The sequence below is a fragment of the Arachis hypogaea genome, chromosome 11, assembly GCF_003086295.3.
Source record: "Arachis hypogaea cultivar Tifrunner chromosome 11, arahy.Tifrunner.gnm2.J5K5, whole genome shotgun sequence".
Lineage (NCBI taxonomy): Eukaryota > Viridiplantae > Streptophyta > Magnoliopsida > Fabales > Fabaceae > Arachis > Arachis hypogaea.
This window is the reverse complement of record NC_092046.1, coordinates 91,816,257-91,833,248: the sequence shown is the minus strand read 5'-3', so window position 1 is coordinate 91,833,248 and position 16,992 is coordinate 91,816,257. Positions and strand designations below refer to the sequence as shown.

At 40.0% G+C, this 16,992-nt stretch overlaps 1 non-coding gene across 1 annotated transcript; it reads left to right on the top strand.

Moving 5' to 3' along the window:
* The first annotated feature begins 16,340 nt into the window (after window positions 1–16,340).
* LOC112724834 (small nucleolar RNA R71) lies at window positions 16,341–16,447 on the top strand. Its single transcript, XR_003163978.1, has one exon. It is a non-coding gene; the product is annotated as a small nucleolar RNA R71 (small nucleolar RNA).
* The last annotated feature ends 545 nt before the right edge of the window (window positions 16,448–16,992 follow it).

The following is a 16,992-nucleotide window of genomic DNA, read 5'->3' as shown; positions in this document are numbered from 1 at the left end:
TGCAAGGGATCAGAAAGTGTCCAGGATCTGGAAGCTTCTGAAGTAGCCTCTGCTGAACCAAAGCATGGAGTTCTTTGGTAAGTAACTGGACGTCAATGAGGGATCGTCCAGTTGCTAGGAAGGGTCTTCCTAGAATGAGAGTAGCACTCTTGTGCTCCTCCATTTCCAGCACAACAAAGTCAGTGGGAAAGGCGAATGCCCCAACTCTGACAATCATGTCCTCAATCACGCCTGATGGGTATTTAGTGGAACCATCAGCAAGTTGGAGACATATCCGGGTTGGTTTAACTTCTTCAGTTAAGCCAAGCTTCCTGATAGTGGATGCAGGTATTAGGTTGATGCTTGTCCCAAGATCGCATAAGGCTGTCTTGGTGCAATCACCTTCCAATATGCATGGTATCAGAAAACTCCCAGGGTCTTTAAGCTTTTCAGGAAAGCTTTTCAGAATGACTGCACTGCATTCTTCAGTGAGGAGAACTCTTTCTGTTTCTCTCCACTCCTTTTTATGACTCAAGATCTCTTTCATGAACTTGGCATAAGAAGGTATTTGCTCAAGTGCCTCTGCAAATGGAATCTTTATTTCAAGAGTCCTTAGATAATCTGCAAAGCGAGCAAATTGCTTATCCTGCTCCTCTTTCCGGAGTTTTTGAGGATAAGGTATTTTGGCTTTATATTCCTCAACCTTAGTGGTTAAAGAAGCCTTTTTAGAGGGGTTGTTATCAGCCTTTGTGTGTATCTGATCCCTCACTGGCAATTGAGTACCAGAGTCAGAAGCTGGAGTGACGTTAGACGCCAACTCACTGTCTGTTCCTGGCGCCTGAACGCCAGAAATGTGCCCATTTTGGGCGTTCAACGCTGGATTCTGCCCCATTTCTGGCGTTGAACGCCAGTCCTGCCTTGTTTCTGGCGCTGAACGCCAGTTTTGGGCATGGTCTGGGCGTTCAGCGCCAGCCTTCCACCCATTTTCTGGCGTTTTAGTGCCAGAATTATTTTTCCCTGGGCTCTTACTGTCCTCAAGGAAATCTTTGGTAGGTCGCTCATTTCTTGAATTTTTGATGCCTTGAGGTGGGGTATTTAATGTTTTCCCACTTCTTAATTGAACTGCTTGGCATTCTTCTGCTATTTGCTTTGATAGCTGCTGCTTTGTTTGTTTAAACTGTTCGTCCATATGTATATTAGCTATCCTTGTCTCCTGTAACCTGTCTTTGAATTCAGCTAGCTGCTTTGTTAGAAAATCTAATTGCTGATTGAATTCAGCAGCATGTTTTACAGTACTGAATTCAGCAGTTACTGTTTTAACCTCTTCATTCATGGAAGGGTTGCTGCTTAGATACAGATGCTGATTCCTGGCAACTGTATCAATGAGCTCTTGAGCTTCTTCAATTGTCTTTCTCATATGGATAGATCCACCAGCTGAGTAATCTAAAGACATCTGAGCTCCTTCTGCAAGCCCATAGTAGAAGATGTCTAACTGAACCCACTCTGAAAACATTTCAGAGGGGCATTTTCGTAGCATCTCTCTGTATCTCTCCCAGGCATCATAAAGAGATTCATTATCTCCTTGTTTAAAGCCTTGGATATCCAGCCTTAGCTGTGTCATCCTTTTTGGAGGGAAATATTGATTCAGGAATTTTTCTGTCAGCTGTTTCCATGTTCTTATGCTGGCCTTAGGTTGGTTATTTAACCACCTCTTGGCTTGATCTTTTACAGCAAATGGAAACAGTAATAGTCTGTAGACATCCTGATCTATTTCCTTATCATGTACTCTGTCAGCAATTTGTAAAAATTGTGCCAGAAACTCTGTAGGTTCTTCCTGTGGAAGACCGGAATACTGGCAACTTTGCTGCACCATGATAATGAGCTGAGGATTCAACTCAAAGCTACTGACTCCAATGGAGGGTATGCATATACTACTCCCATATGAAGCAGTAGAGGGGTTAGAATATGACCCCAAAGTCCTCCTGGACTGTCCATCTCCACTTATGTCCATGATGGATATGTGGATATAACTTGGACTGATTTATCTTTTTATTTATTTTATTTTATAAGAAGTAAACACTTAAATAAAATAACTAAAAAGAATTTGAATTATGAAAATTTTTTTTTTATAAAAAATAAAAATAATTAGTTGAATAAAAACGAAATTTTGGAAAAAGGGGGAAGATATTTTCGAATATTAGAGAGAGAGAGAGTTAGTTAGGTAGTTTTGAAAAAGTTAAGAAACAAACAAAAAGTTAGTTAGTTAGTTAAAACAAATTTTGAAAAGATAAGAAGTTAGGAAGTTAGAAAAGATATTTTTGAAAAGATATTTTTGAATTTAGTGAGGAGAGAGAAAAATAATAAGATAGTACAAGATTTAAAATTTTTAGATCTAATGCTCCTTGTTTTTGAAAATTTTGGAGGGAAAACACCAAGGAACACCAAACTTAAAAATTTTAAGATCAAGACACAAGGAAACTCAAGAACACTTTGAAGACTCACAAGAACACAAGAACATGAAGGAAGAACACCAAACTTAAAATTTTTAGAAAACCAAACCAAAATTTTCGAAAATCAAAGGGAAATCAACAAGAAAACACCAAACTTAAAGTTTGGCACAAGATTTAATAGAGAAAATATTATTTATAAAAAAGAAGGTTTTGAAAAGAATATAAAAGACTCTAACCCAATTACCAAGAACACAGATTAACGCTCTAGCCAAATGAGTTATGGGACCTTTTATTATTATTATTTTTTTTTTTAATTTTAAGAAAGATTATTTTTGAAAACACCAAACTTAGAGTTTGGCACAGGATTTAATAGAAAAATTATTTTTGAAAAAGGTTTTAAAAAAAATTATGATAGCCAATTATCATGAACATAAACACCACGTTCTAATTAACTGAGCTATAAATTTAAAGTGTTTTAACAAGGGATAAATAATAAAAGACTCTAAACCAAAAAGAAAGATTTTTTTTCCTAATCTAAGCAACAAAATAATCCGTCAGTTGTTCAAACACGAACAATCCCCGGCAACGGCGCCAAAAACTTGGTAGCACGAATTGCGAATCACACTTTTCACAACGCGTACCACTAACCAGCAAGTGCACTGGGTCGTCCAAGTAATACCTTACGTGAGTAAGGGTCGAATCCCACGGAGATTGTTGGTTTGAAGCAATCTATGGTTATTTTGTAAATCTTAGTCAGGAAGTCAGTTATGTTTATCAGTTGAATTGTGAATAACCAAGAGAGCATAAATTAAAAGTTACTTGTTGTGCAGTAATGGAGAATATGTTGGAGTTTTGGAGATGCTTTGTCTTCTGAATCTCTGCTTTCCTCTGTCTTCTGATTCACGCACGCACGTCCTCCTATGGCAAGCTATGTGTTGGTGGATCACCTTTGTCAATGGCTACCTTCCATCCTTCCAGTGAAAACTACGCTCACGCGCTCTGTCACAGCACGGCTAATCACCGGTTGGTTCTCGATCCGGTTGGAATAGGATTTACTATCCTTTTGCGTCTGTCACTAACGCCCAGCCTTCAGGAGTTTGAAGCTCGTCACAGTCATTCAATCCTTGAATCCTACTCGGAATACCACAGACAAGGTTTAGACTTTCCGGATTCTCATGAATGCCGCCATCAGTTCTAGCTTATACCACGGAGATTCTGATTAAGGAATCTAAGAGATCCTCATTCAATCGTATATAGAACGAAAGTGGTTGTCAGGCACACGTTCATGAATTGAGGAAGGTGATGAGTGTCACAGCTCATCACCTCCATCACAGTTAAGCGCGAATGAACATCTTAGATAGGAACAAGCGTGTTTGAATGGAAAACAGAAATACTTGCATTAATTCATCGAAACACAGCAGAGCTCCTCACCCCCAACAATGAGGTTTAGAGACTCATGCCGTCAGAGAATACAAAGTTTAGATCTGAAATGTCATGAGATACAAAATAAGTCTCTAAAAGTTGTTTAAATACTAAACCAGTAGCCTAGGGTTACAAAATATGAGTGGACTATGATGGATGATGCAGAGTTCCACTTCTGGGTCCCACTTGGTGTGCTGGGGCCCACTTGGTGTGTGCTGGGGCTGAGACTTTAAGCAATTCACGTGCAGAGGCCATTTGTGGAGTTGAACGCCAGTTTTTATGCCAGTTTGGGCGTTCAACTCCAGTTTTTGATCCTTTTCTGGCGCTGGACGCCAGAATTGGGCAGAGAACTGGCGTTGAACGCCTGTTTACGTCGTCTATCCTTGTGCAAAGTATGGACTATTATATATTGCTAGAAATCCCTGGATGTCTACTTTCCAATGCAATTGGAAGCATGTCATTTCGAGTTCTGTAGCTCCAGAAAATCCAATTTGAGTGCAGGGAGGTCAGAATCCAACAGCATTAGCAGTCCTTTTTCAGCCTGAATCAGATTTTTGCTCAGCTCCTTCAATTTCAGCCAGAAAAATACCTGAAATTACAGAAAAACACACAAATCATAGTAAAGTCCAGAAATATGAATTTTTCCTAAAAACTACTAGAAATAGACTAAAAACTAACAAAAACATACTCTAAACTATATGAAATTATCCCCAAAAAGCGTATAAAATATCCGCTCATCACAACACCAAACTTAAAATGTTGCTTGTCCTCAAGCAACTAGATAAATAAAATAGAAGACTAATAGGTTGAGAAGCAATAATATCTCAGAGTTTTTTGGATTGAAGCTCAGATTCTAATTAGATGAGCGGGACTAGTAGCTTTTTGCTTCTGAACAGTTTTGGCATCTCACTTTATCCATTGAAGCTCAGAGTGATTGGCATCTATAGGAACTCAGAATTCAGATAGTGTTATTGATTCTCTTAGTTCAGTGTGATGATTCTTGAACACAGCTTCTTTATGAGTCTTGGCCGTGGCCCTAAGCACTTTGTTTTCCAGTATTACTACCGGATACATAAATGCCACAGACACATAACTGGGTGAACCTTTTCAGATTGTGACTCAGCTTTGCTAAAGTCCCCAATTAGAGGTGTCCCGAGTTCTTAAGCACACTCTTATTTTTGCTTTGGACCTTGACTTTAACCGCTCAGTCTCAAGTTTTCACTTGACACCTGCACGCCACAAGCACATGGTTAGGGACAGCTTGGTTTAGCCGCTTAGACCAGGATTTCAGTCCTTTAGGCCCTCCTATCCACTGATGCTCAAAGCCTTGGGATCCTTTTTAATTGCCCTTACCTTTTGGTTTTAAGGGTTATTGGCTTTTTCTGCTTGCTTCTTTTTCTTCTTTTTTTTTTTTTTTCTGCAAGCTTTGTTCTTTGCTGCTTTTTCTTGCTTCAAGAATCATTTTTATGATTTTTCAGATTATCAATAACATGTCTCATGTTCATTATTCTTTCAAGAGCCAACATATTTAACAGTCTTAAACAACAAATTCAAAAGACATATGCACTGTTCAAGCATTCATTCAGAAGACAGAAAGCATTGCCACCACATTTAACTAATTAGAATTTCTCTTATTAAACTCGAAATTTTATTGCCGCTTATTCAAAAGATCTACTATTTTATTCATGTTTGCTGATGATGAGAAAAATAGACTATAACTTAATTGGGGATAAAATCAAACTAGACACTAATTACTACTAATGATCATGTAATGAAGACACAGACATAGATAAGCACTTATCATAGAGAAAACGAAAAACAGAGAAAGTAAGAACAAGGAATGAGTCCACCTTAGTGATGATGGCATTTCCTTCTTGAGGCACCAATGATGTTCTTGAGCTCTTTTATGTCTCTTCCTTGCCTTTGTGGCTTGATTCCTAGTGATTTTTGGTATTTCTATCCTCAGTTGCTTCCAATAATTATGTGGAGGGAAGTGCATCCCCTGAGGTATCTCTTGATTTGCAGCCACATGTTCTACCACTGAGCTATAGATCCTTTACATAATTGTTTTACCACACCAAACTTAGAATGTTGCTCGCCCTCGAGCAAAAGAAGAGGGAATTGCACACAACTCTGGGCGTTCAGCGCCAGGTTGGTGCCCATTTTGGGCGTTCAACGCCCATTTACTAGCCATTTCTGGCGTTGAACGCCAGAACCATGCTCTGTTCTGGCGTTGAACGCCAGACAGGTGCTTCCTCCAGGGTGTGATTTTTCTTCTGCTGTTTTTGATTCCGTTTTCAATTTTTAATATTTATTTTGTGACTCCACATGATCATGAACCTAATAAAACATGAAAAATCATGAGAATAAATAAAAATTGGGTTGCCTCCCAACAAGCGCTTCTTTACTGTCCTTAGCTGGACTTTGCTGAGCTTTTAATCTAGCTTCAGCCTTGAGCATTCTTGCTCAGTGTTGCCTTCAAGATAATGCTTGATTCTCTGTCCATTGACAATGAACTTCTTATCAGAATCAATATCTTGAAGCTCCACATAACCATATGGTGATACACTTGTAATCACGTATGGTCCCCTCCACCGGGATTTCAGTTTCCCGGGGAATAGCCTGAGTCTAGAGTTAAACAACAGAACCTTCTGTCCTGGTTCAAAGATTCTAGATGACAGCTTTCTGTCATGCCATTTTTTTTATTTTTCTTTATAAAGCTTGGCATTTTCGAAAGCTGTGAATCTGAATTCCTCTAGCTCATTTAGCTGGAGCAATCGTTTTTCTCCTGCTAATTTGGCATCTAAGTTTAGGAATCTGGTTGCCCAGTAGGCCTTATGTTCCAGTTCCACGGGCAAGTGGCATGCCTTACCATACACGAGTTGGTATAGAGAGGTCCCTATAGGGGTCTTGAATGCTGTTCTGTAAGCCCACAGAGCATCATCCAAGCTCCTTGCCCAATCCTTTCTACGGGTATTTACTGTCCGTTCCAGGATTCTCTTTAATTCTCTGTTAGAGACTTCAGTTTGCCCGTTGGTTTGTGGATGATATGGAGTGGCCACTTTGTGGCGAATTCCATACCGAACCATGGCAGAGTAAAGCTGTTTATTGCAGAAGTGAGTGCCCCCATCACTGATTAACACTCTAGGGACACCAAACCTGCTAAAGATATGTTTCTGGAGGAACTTCAGCACTATTTTAGTATCATTGGTGGGTGTGGCAATAGCCTCAACCCATTTTGATACATAGTCAACTGCCACCAGAATATAAGTGTTTGAGTATGATGGTGGGAAAGGTCCCATGAAGTCAATTCTCCATACATCAAACAACTCTATTTCCAAGATTCCTTGTTGAGGCATGGCGTAACCATGAGGCAGATTACCAGCTCTTTGGCAACTGTCACAATTACGTACAAACTCTCGGGAATCTTTGTAGAGTGTGGGCCAATAGAAGCCACATTGGAGGACCTTGGTGGCTGTTCGCTCACCTCCGAAATGGCCTCCATATTGAGATCCATGGCAATGCCATAGGATTCTCTGTGCTTTCTCTCTGGGGACACACCTACGGATAATTCCGTCTGCACATCTCTTAAAGAGATAGGGCTCATCCCACAAGTAGTACTTTGCATCAATAATTAGTTTCTTTTTTTGCATTCTATTGTACTCCTTGGGTATGAACCTTGCAGCTTTATAGTTTGCAATATCGGCAAACCATGGTGCTTCCTGAATGGCAAATAGATGCTCATCAGGGAACGTCTCAGAGATCTCAAGGAAGGGGAGGGACGTCCCTTCCACTGGCTCTATCCGGGACAGATGATCAGCTACTTGGTTCTCTGTCCCTTTTCTGTCTCTTATTTCTATATCAAACTCTTGCAGAAGCAATACCCATCTGATGAGCCTGGGTTTTGAATCCTGCTTTGTGAGTAGATACTTAAGAGCAGCATGGTCAGTGTACACAATCACCTTTGATCCTACTAAGTAGGATCTGAACTTGTCAATGGCGTAAACCACTGCAAGTAATTCCTTTTCTGTGGTTGTGTAATTTTTCTGGGCATCATTTAAAACGCGACTGCCATAATAAATGACATGCAGAAGCTTGTCATGCCTCTGTCCCAATACTGCACCAATGGCATGATCACTGGCATCACACATTAGCTCAAATGGTAATGTCCAGTCTGGTGCAGAAATGACTGGTGCTGTGACCAGCTTAGCTTTCAGCGTTTCAAACGCCTGCAGGCACTCTGTGTCAAACACAAATGGCGTGTCAGCAGCTAGCAGATTGCTTAGAGGTTTTGCGATTTTTGAAAAATCCTTTATAAACCTCCTATAGAATCCTGCATGCCCCAGAAAGCTTCTGATTGCCTTAACATTGGCAGGTGGTGGTAATTTTTCAATTACCTCTATTTTTGCTTGATCCACCTCTATTCCCTTGTTTGAGATTTTATGCCCAAGAACAATTCCTTCAGTCACCATGAAGTGACACTTTACCCAGTTTAAAACTAGGTTGGTTTCTTGGCATCTTTTCAGAACAAGTTTTAGGTGATCAAGACAGGAGCTGAATGAGTCTCCATATACTGAGAAGTCATCCATGAAGACTTCCAGAAATTTTTCCACCATATCAGAGAAAATAGAGAGCATGCATATCTGGAAGGTTGCAGGTGCATTGCATAGCCCAAAGGGCATCCTTCTATAAGCAAACACTCCGGATGGACATGTGAATGCTGTTTTCTCTTGATCCTGGGGATCTACTGCAATCTGGTTATAGCCTGAGTAGCCATCCAAAAAGCAGTAATAATCATGACCTGCTAGTCTCTCTAGCATCTGGTCTATGAATGGTAAAGGAAAATGATCCTTTCTGGTGGCTGTATTGAGCCTTCTGTAGTCAATACACATGCGCCACCCTGTAATTGTTCTTGTAGGAACCAGTTCATTTTTTTCATTATGAATCACTGTCATGCCTCCCTTTTTTGGGACGACTTGAACAGGGCTCACCCAGGGGCTATCAGAAATGGGATAAATAATCCCAGCCTCTAGTAATTTGGTGACCTCTTTCTGCACCACTTCCTTCATGGCTGGATTTAGCCGCCTCTGTGGTTGAACCACTGGTTTGGCATTATCCTCCAATAGGATTTTGTGCATGCATCTAGCTGGGCTTATGCCCTTAAGGTCACCTATGGACCACCCAAGAGCTGTCTTGTGTGTCCTTAGCACTTGAATAAGTGCTTCCTCTTCCTGTGAATTTAAAGCAGAGCTTATGATCACTGGAAAAGTGTCACCTTCTCCTAGAAATACATATTTCAAGGATGGTGGCAGTGGCTTGAGCTCTGGTTTAGGAGGTTTTTCCTCTTTCAGAAGAAAGTTCAGAGGCTCTTTCATGTCCCCTGAATCCTCCAAATCAGGCTGAACATCTTTAAAGATGTCTTCCAACTCTGATTCGAGACTCTCAGCCATGTTGATCTCTTCTACCAAAGAGTCAATAAGGTCAACTTTCATGCAGTCTGTTGATGTGTCTGGATGCTGCATGGCTTTGACAGCGTTCAACTTAAACTCGTCATCGTTGACTCTCAGGGTTATTTCCCCCTGTTGGACGTCAATGAGGGATCGTCCAGTTGCTAGGAAGGGTCTTCCTAGAATGAGAGTAGCACTCTTGTGCTCCTCCATTTCCAGCACAACAAAGTCAGTGGGAAAGGCGAATGCCCCAACTCTGACAATCATGTCCTCAATCACGCCTGATGGGTATTTAGTGGAACCATCAGCAAGTTGGAGACATATCCGGGTTGGTTTAACTTCTTCAGTTAAGCCAAGCTTCTTGATAGTGGATGCAGGTATTAGGTTGATGCTTGCCCCAAGATCGCATAAGGCTGTCTTGGTGCAATCACCCTCCAATATGCATGGTATCAGAAAACTCCCAGGGTCTTTAAGCTTTTCAGGAAAGCTTTTCAGAATGACTGCACTGCATTCTTCAGTGAGGAGAACTCTTTCTGTTTCTCTCCACTCCTTTTTATGACTCAAGATCTCTTTCATGAACTTGGCATAAGAAGGTATTTGCTCAAGTGCCTCTGCAAATGGAATCTTTATTTCAAGAGTCCTTAGATAATCTGCAAAGCGAGCAAATTGCTTATCCTGCTCCTCTTTCCGGAGTTTTTGAGGATAAGGTATTTTGGCTTTATATTCCTCAACCTTAGTGGTTAAAGAAGCCCTTTTAGAGGGGTTGTTATCAGCCTTTGTGTGTGTCTGATCCCTCACTGGCAATTGAGTACCAGAGTCAGAAGCTGGAGTGACGTTAGACGCCAACTCACTGTCTATTCCTGGCGCCTGAACGCCAGAAATGTGCCCATTTTGGGCGTTCAACGCTGGATTCTGCCCCATTTCTGGCGTTGAACGCCAGTCCTGCCTTGTTTCTGGCGCTGAACGCCAGTTTTGGGCATGGTCTGGGCGTTCAGCGCCAGCCTTCCACCCATTTTCTGGCGTTTTAGTGCCAGAATTATTTTTCCCTGGGATCTTACTGTCCTCAGGGAAATCTTTGGTGGGTCGCTCATTTCTTGAATTTTTGATGCCTTGAGGTGGGGTATTTAATGTTTTCCCACTTCTTAATTGAACTGCTTGGCATTCTTCTGCTATTTGCTTTGATAGCTGCTGCTTTGTTTGTTTAAACTGTTCGTCCATATGTATATTAGCTATCCTTGTCTCCTGTAACCTGTCTTTGAATTCAGCTAGCTGCTTTGTTAGAAAATCTAATTGCTGATTGAATTCAGCAGCTTGTTTTACAGTACTGAATTCAGCAGTTACTGTTTTAACCTCTTCATTCATGGAAGGGTTGCTGCTTAGATACAGATGCTGATTCCTGGCAACTGTATCAATGAGCTCTTGAGCTTCTTCAATTGTCTTTCTCATATGGATAGATCCACCAGCTGAGTAATCTAAAGACATCTGAGCTCCTTCTGCAAGCCCATAGTAGAAGATGTCTAACTGAACCCACTCTGAAAACATTTCAGAGGGGCATTTTCGTAGCATCTCTCTGTATCTCTCCCAGGCATCATAAAGAGATTCATTATCTCCTTGTTTAAAGCCTTGGATGTCCAGCCTTTGCTGTGTCATCCTTTTTGGAGGGAAATATTGATTCAGGAATTTTTCTGTCAGCTGTTTCCATGTTCTTATGCTGGCCTTAGGTTGGTTATTTAACCACCTCTTGGCTTGATCTTTTACAGCAAATGGAAACAGTAATAGTCTGTAGACATCCTGATCTATTTCCTTATCATGTACTGTGTCAGCAATTTGTAAAAATTGTGCCAGAAACTCTGTAGGTTCTTACTGTGGAAGACCGGAATACTGGCAACTTTGCTGCACCATGATAATGAGCTGAGGATTCAACTCAAAGCTACTGACTCCAATGGAGGGTATGCATATGCTACTCCCATATGAAGCAGTAGAGGGGTTAGAATATGACCCCAAAGTCCTCCTGGACTGTCCATCTCCACTTATGTCCATGATGGATATGTGGATATAACTTGGACTGATTTATCTTTTTATTTATTTTATTTTATAAGAAGTAAACACTTAAATAAAATAACTAAAAAGAATTTGAATTTTGAAAAAATTTTTTTTTATAAAAAATAAAAATAATTAGTTGAATAAAAACGAAATTTTGGAAAAAGGGGGAAGATATTTTCTAAAATTAGAGAGAGAGAGAGTTAGTTAGGTAGTTTTGAACAAGTTAAGAAACAAACAAAAAGTTAGTTAGTTAGTTAAAACAAATTTTGAAAAGATAAGAAGTTAGGAAGTTAGAAAAGATATTTTTGAAAAGATATTTTTGAATTTAGTGAGGAGAGAGAAAAACAATAAGATAGTACAAGATTTAAAATTTTTAGATCTAATGCTCCTTGTTTTTGAAAATTTTGGAGGGAAAACACCAAGGAACACCAAACTTAAAAATTTTAAGATCAAGACACAAGGAAACTCAAGAACACTTTGAAGACTCACAAGAACACAAGAACATGAAGGAAGAACACCAAACTTAAAATTTTTAGAAAACCAAACCAAAATTTTCGAAAATCAAAGGGAAATCAACAAGAAAACACCAAACTTAAAGTTTGGCACAAGATTTAATAGAGAAAATATTATTTATAAAAAAGAAGGTTTTGAAAAGAATATAAAAGACTCTAACCCAATTACCAAGAACACAGATTAACGCTCTAGCCAAATGAGTTATGGGACCTTTTATTATTATTATTTTTTTTTTTAAATTTTAAGAAAGATTATTTTTGAAAACACCAAACTTAGAGTTTGGCACAGGATTTAATAGAAAAATTATTTTTGAAAAAGGTTTTAAAAAAAATTATGATAGCCAATTATCATGAACATAAACACCACGTTTTAATTAACTGAGCTATAAATTTAAAGTGTTTTAACAAGGGATAAATAATAAAAGACTCTAAACCAAAAAGAAAGATTTTTTTTCCTAATCTACGCAACAAAATAATCCGTCAGTTGTTCAAACACGAACAATCCCCGGCAACGGCGCCAAAAACTTGGTAGCACGAATTGCGAATCACACTTTTCACAACGCGTACCACTAACCAGCAAGTGGACTGGGTCGTCCAAGTAATACCTTACGTGAGTAAGGGTCGAATCCCACGGAGATTGTTGGTTTGAAGCAATCTATGGTTATTTTGTAAATCTTAGTCAGGAAGTCAGTTATGTTTATCAGTTGAATTGTGAATAACCAAGAGAGCATAAATTAAAAGTTACTTGTTGTGCAGTAATGGAGAATATGTTGGAGTTTTGGAAATGCTTTGTCTTCTGAATCTCTGCTTTCCTCTGTCTTCTGATTCACGCACGCACGTCCTCCTATGGCAAGCTGTGTGTTGGTGGATCACCGTTGTCAATGGCTACCTTCCATCCTTCCAGTGAAAACTACGCTCACGCGCTCTGTCACAGCACGGCTAATCACCGGTTGGTTCTCGATCCGGTTGGAATAGGATTTACTATCCTTTTGCGTCTGTCACTAACGCCCAGCCTTCAGAAGTTTGAAGCTCGTCACAGTCATTCAATCCTTGAATCCTACTCGGAATACCACAGACAAGGTTTAGACTTTCCGGATTCTCATGAATGCCGCCATCAGTTCTAGCTTATACCACGGAGATTCTGATTAAGGAATCTAAGAGATCCTCATTCAATCGTATATAGAACGGAGGTGGTTGTCAGGCACACGTTCATGAATTGAGGAAGGTGATGAGTGTCACAGCTCATCACCTCCATCACAGTTAAGCGCGAATGAACATCTTAGATAGGAACAAGCGTGTTTGAATGGAAAACAGAAATACTTGCATTAATTCATCGAAACACAGCAGAGCTCCTCACCCCCAACAATGAGGTTTAGAGACTCATGCCGTCAGAGAATACAAAGTTTAGATATGAAATGTCATGAGATACAAAATAAGTCTCTAAAAGTTGTTTAAATACGAAACCAGTAGCCTAGGGTTACAAAATATGAGTGGACTATGATGGATGATGCAGAGATCCACTTCTGGGGCCCACTTGGTGTGCTGGGGCCCACTTGGTGTGTGCTGGGGCTGAGACTTTAAGCAATTCACGTGCAGAGGCCATTTGTGGAGTTGAACGCCAGTTTTTATGCCAGTTTGGGCGTTCAACTCCAGTTTTTGATCCTTTTCTGGCGCTGGACGCCAGAATTGGGCAGAGAACTGGCGTTGAACGCCAGTTTACGTCGTCTATCCTTGTGCAAAGTATGGACTATTATATATTGCTAGAAAGCCCTGGATGTCTACTTTCCAATGCAATTGGAAGCATGTCATTTCAAGTTCTGTATCTCCAGAAAATCCAATTTGAGTGTAGGGAGGTCAGAATCCAACAGCATTAGCAGTCCTTTTTCAGCCTGAATCAGATTTTTGCTCAGCTCCTTCAATTTCAGCCAGAAAAATACCTGAAATTACAGAAAAACACACAACTCATAGTAAAGTCCAGAAATATGAATTTTTCCTAAAAACTACTAGAAATAGACTAAAAACTAACTAAAACATATTCTAAACTATATGAAATTATCCCCAAAAAGCGTATAAAATATCCGCTCATCAGTGCACCCGCGCACTCCACGCGCACGCGTGGATGAGGTTGGCTGGAAGCGACGGACAAGGATGGACGCATCCGCGCGGATCAGAAGATTCCAATCGACGCGCACGCGCACTTGGCGCGCACGCGTGGATCGCAAAAGCAATCGGCGCGCACGCGTGGGAAGCTGCACGTGACCTCATTAAAGGAAATCATGCCTGGCGATTTCTGAGGCTCATCTGGCCTAATTTCAAGCTGTTTCTGCATGGAAAAGACCCAAGGATGCTAGGGGGAAAAGGGGGATCAACCATTTTACACTAAGACACAATTTTAGCTAGTTTTTGGTTCTTTTGTTCTTCTAGAGAGAGAAACCCTTGTTCCTCTCTAGATCTAGTTTTAATTTGATCTTCCCTTGTTGAATTGTGAATTGAATCTTGTTAATTACTAGTTTTAATCGTTCAATTTGAATTTCCTAGTATAATTTTTCTTATATCTTGTGATAGTTTTATGAATTCTTGTCAATTGTCATTTTATACCCATTTCATGAATGTTGTGAATCTTGACTTGTTGATGTTATATTGATGATTTCTATGTTTAATTGTGTTGTTTGGATGATTGTATGTTGATAATTGTTAGTGGGTACTTGTTGATTTCAATTTAATTGCTATTTTGAACATGTCTTTTATTAATGTTTATCATGTGTTTGATGAAATGTTTACTTTGATTATGGAGTAGTTCTCTTTACTCTTGGCCTAGGCCAAGGGAATTGGGTAAACTTGAGTCATTGGGTCTAATGGATTTGATGATTTGGGAGCCCTTAGTGGTCTATTTGATAACCATTGACGCTAACTTTCTACTAAGTCAATTAGTAGTGAGGTTAGAACTTATGGATTGATGTTGACCAAACCATTTGACGTACTTCAAGTATAGAAGTAGACTTAATGAGTTTGGTTCCTCATAATTGTCATGATATGGTTATTAGACAAGGATGGTAACCCCAATTCCCATGCCTAGCCAATAGTTGCTTTTATTATTCACACTTGAAAACCAAAATTCCCAATCACTTGCTTTAGTTATAGTCACTTGTTTATATTAGAATAGAATCATATCTTGCTTAGTTAATTGAATTAGTTTCTTGCAATTTAAGATTACTTGCTTGTTAAGATTCCCATTTATTTTTATGCTCATAACTCACAACCCCGGATTTTTAACCAATGTTGAAGCACATGTTTGCCCATTCCTTGTGAGACGACCCAAGGTTTGAATGCTTCGGTTATTTCTATTGGGGTTGAACTTGTGACAACCAAATCCCTTTTCTAAATTTGATGCCCGAGGATTGTTGTTGGTAGAGCTATACTTGCAACGCAGTTTTATTGAGGAAAATCTTTACCAATACACCCTTGGATGAACATCAGGATTTCGCACTGGCGTTCAGCGCTAGGAATCCTATAGTTTTGGCATTGAACGCCCAGCCAGTGCTCCCTGGCTGGCGTTCAATGCCAGCTCTGCTGCCAGGATAGGCGTTGAATGCCCAGTGAGGGGTTCCTCACTGGCGTTCAGCACCAGGCTTGCTGCCATTGTGGGCATTGAATGCCCAGTGAAACTTTCTTCACTGGCATTCAATGCCTTTCCATTCTCTCCAGATTCAGCTTCAGCCTCAAAGGTGATGACCTTACACTCTTCTCTTGGGTTCACCTCAGTATTACTTGGAAGAGTGTCAGGAGGAGTCTCAGGGATCCTCTTTCTCGGTTGACCTACTTGTACCTCCAAGTTTCTAATGGAATACCTTGTTTCATTCATAAAACTATGAGTGGTCTTAGAGAGGTTCAAAACCAAAGTGACTAAGTCAGATAGGCTATGCTTAGAGGTTTCTATGTTCCCTTGAGAAGATGGGAATGGTGGTCTGTTGTTGAACCTATTCTGGTTCCTTCCACCTTAATTATTATTAAACCCTTGATGAGGCTTCTGTTGATCTTTCCATGAGAGTTTAGGATTATTCCTCCATGAAGGATTGTAGGTGTTTCCATAGGGTTATCCCATGTTATTCACCTCTTCCATGGTGGTTTGATCAGGATCATAAACATCTACATCAGGAGATACTTCTTGGGTACTGCCAGCTGCAGTTTGCATTCCAGTCAAATATTGAGAGATCATATTGACCTGTTGGGTCAAGATCTTGTTCTGAGCGAATATGGCATCCAAAGTATCAACTTCAAGAACTCCTTTCTTCAGAGAGATCCCATGATTCACAGGATTTCTTTCAGAAGTGTACATGAATTGGTTGTTTGTATCCATCTCAATGAGTTCTTTTGCTTCTGCAGGTGTTTTCTTCAGGTGTAGTGATCCACCTGCAAAGCTATCCAATGAGATTTTAGACATCTCAGACAGACCATCATAGAACATGCATATCATAGCCCATTCTAAGAGCGTGTCAGGAGGACATCTCCTGGTCAAATGCTTGTATCTTTCCCAAGCTTCATAGAGGGATTCACCTTCTTTTTGTCTGAATGTTTGAACTTTCACTCTAATTTTGCTCATCGTTTGAGGGGGAAAGAATTTAGCCAGAAAAGCATTAACCAGCTTTTCCCAAGAGTCTAAGCTCTCTTTTGGTTGGGAAAAGAGCATAAGCTTGTAGACTTCAGGATTTACTCTATTAGTCTTTACAGTATCACAGATCTACAAGAATTCAGCTAGAAACTGATGGGGATCTTCCATTGAAAGTCCATGAAACTTGCAATTCTGTTGCAGAAAAGAGACTAAGTGAGGCTTAAGCTCAAAATTGTTAGCTCCAATGACAGGTATAGAGATGCTTCTACCATAAAGAAGTCAGAGGTAGGCATGGTGAAGTCACCAAGAACCTTTCTTGCCTCTTATTGAGGTTTGGCCATGTCTTCTATTTCTTGTTCAAAACTTTCTGAAAGGTCTCTTCCGGAGTGTTGTGCTTTAGCTTGTTGTAAGCTCCTCTTTAAAGTCCTCTCAGGTTCAGGATTAAGATTAAAGAGAGGCTCTTTATTCCTGTTCCTGGTCATAAACAAGAAAAGAAGAAAAGAAAAGAAAGAAAGGAAGCTTCTATGTCT